This window comes from Bemisia tabaci, chromosome 5 (assembly GCF_918797505.1).
Source record: "Bemisia tabaci chromosome 5, PGI_BMITA_v3".
Taxonomy (NCBI): Eukaryota; Metazoa; Arthropoda; class Insecta; order Hemiptera; family Aleyrodidae; genus Bemisia; species Bemisia tabaci.
Genome location: NC_092797.1, coordinates 39,213,574 through 39,215,669, shown reverse-complemented (window position 1 = coordinate 39,215,669; position 2,096 = coordinate 39,213,574).

The following is a 2,096-nucleotide window of genomic DNA, read 5'->3' as shown; positions in this document are numbered from 1 at the left end:
AGCGTAGGAAAAACCAAGACGCCTTCAATTTTGTTATCTAAAAACTTGTTCCCTGTTTTAAGGCCTTTATTAATACAACGAGGACGTTTTATCGGCGGAAAAACTGCAAAAACGCCTTTCTCTTTATGGCCTAATACCTCTGCGGGGCGATTATTGAAATGATATCGACTGTATGTCAGCGCTTTGTCGTGTCGCGCCATCGACTAAGCAATGCTTAGTCGATGGCGCGACACGACAAAGCGCTGACATACAGTCGATATCATTTCAATAATCGCCCCGCTGGTCCCATTTTATTTTATGAAAAGGAAAACAAAACAACTCCATAACTTGAAATTTTTACAGAATATTCTTCACGGAGATTGGAAAAAATCCAGGTAGTTCTCGAGAAATGTCATTGAGTAATTGAGTATGGTTTTCCCTCTAGAAAATAAATTATGACAGGAAGGCTGCAAGGTGAGTTACGCGTTTTTACAGTTTCATTGTCGATATTGAATGAGAGTTTAATTATATCAACGTCAGGCGGTACACACTAAACTTGTCTAGAAGTGGACATGCGAGCTTAAAAGCACACGCTTCGATAGGAGAAAAACTTCATGGCTATTCTGGAGGAGAGAAAACGAGAAGAAGACGATTCAGCTTTTCTAAGCGAGTATTTAAATACACACTGCCGAGATAAAAATTAGGTCGTGCTTGATCAAGATAAATACTTACAAATAGAATCAAGGTAGATCTTAAGGTTACGTGAATAATCAAGAGAAGTGTTGAGATTCCTCGCGACTCATTCTTGCATCACTTACATACTTCTTTTTCCTTCTCCGTTTATGTAATTGTTTTTTCTTCCCCTCTTACGGACGTTACTGTAGCAGATTCAATGATGCGATAAAGAAAATTTCAATGTCAAGCCTGATCCCGATGCTCTGAAAGTCATAGAGAATAGACGAATTCATTTCAAGTGCTAACGAAGTTTCGGTCGACTTGGGTGTAATGCGTCCCCGCGAGTTCAGACGTTGACTCGTAAAGAGTACCATAGGAAAAGAAAAACTTGTTTTCTTAACACCAAGTTTACTGAAAAAGTTGCTACTATACTGTTTCTTTCCCCTCTTTTCCACTTTTTCTTCTCCAACTTCCTCAGGGTGAAAGATTAAGCGATAGTGCAGAATCCGCAATGTCATTTCTAGGGATACTAATAATCCTTTTTCAATTTGACCATACCTAATAGAAGGACCATGTCATGCTCATTGATAATTCTTGTAATTGTCCTTCTCCTCTTTAACGGAATCGCTATATTTTACTAAGTTGTTCAAGTTGCAAAGTTTACGTGTGTAATTAATTTTTTAACAAAAAAAACTAACTAGTACAACTAGCTGATATTTTTTAAAAAAATTATTTTTGTATACGCGAAAAAAAAGTAAGCATTTCAAGAAAAACTGTAGCTGATTCTTCTCCTATTCTTAGGCAAATGAAATATTCCAGACAATCTGGAGCCAAATACTTTGGATCACCCTGGGTCTTAGAGAAGGTTTGAAATGACAAATAATTATGAAAATGACATTTTCGAAGTCAAAATGGATATTTTTAAGATATCACACTCTCAACATCCGAGGCGATATCGATCGCTTTTGAAATGCAACGAAAGAATGTTCGCCGAGCTGTTAAAGCTCTATGAACCAACCTATACGTTAAAAAATTTCCTCGTATGAATCCAATTTTTTCAAAATGAAAAATTTCTCATGTTTCGTTCTTTGAGCTCGCATTTTAGTTTTCCTACTCTCGGTTGAGATTCTGCGACTAAGTTTATCCGCGGTTCAAATTACCCACGATTATTTAGTACCCCGCGATGTCTCCAATGCGGATAATCTGCGGTACTGGACTTGTTTTTTAACTTCGAAGAGGAATAGTGGATGATTTTGATGAAGCACTGAAAAACCTCCGGTTAAATAGAAAGATTTCATGTAACATTTTTATCGAGGGTCCACTAAAAGCGTTTTGATTGTATTATTGCTTTAAACGCACGATTTTTGGTTTGGATGGCTATTCAAGACACTTGAGAAGTTTGCAACTTGCGTCTCACCTCGAAGTCTCAGGTTTAATTTGTG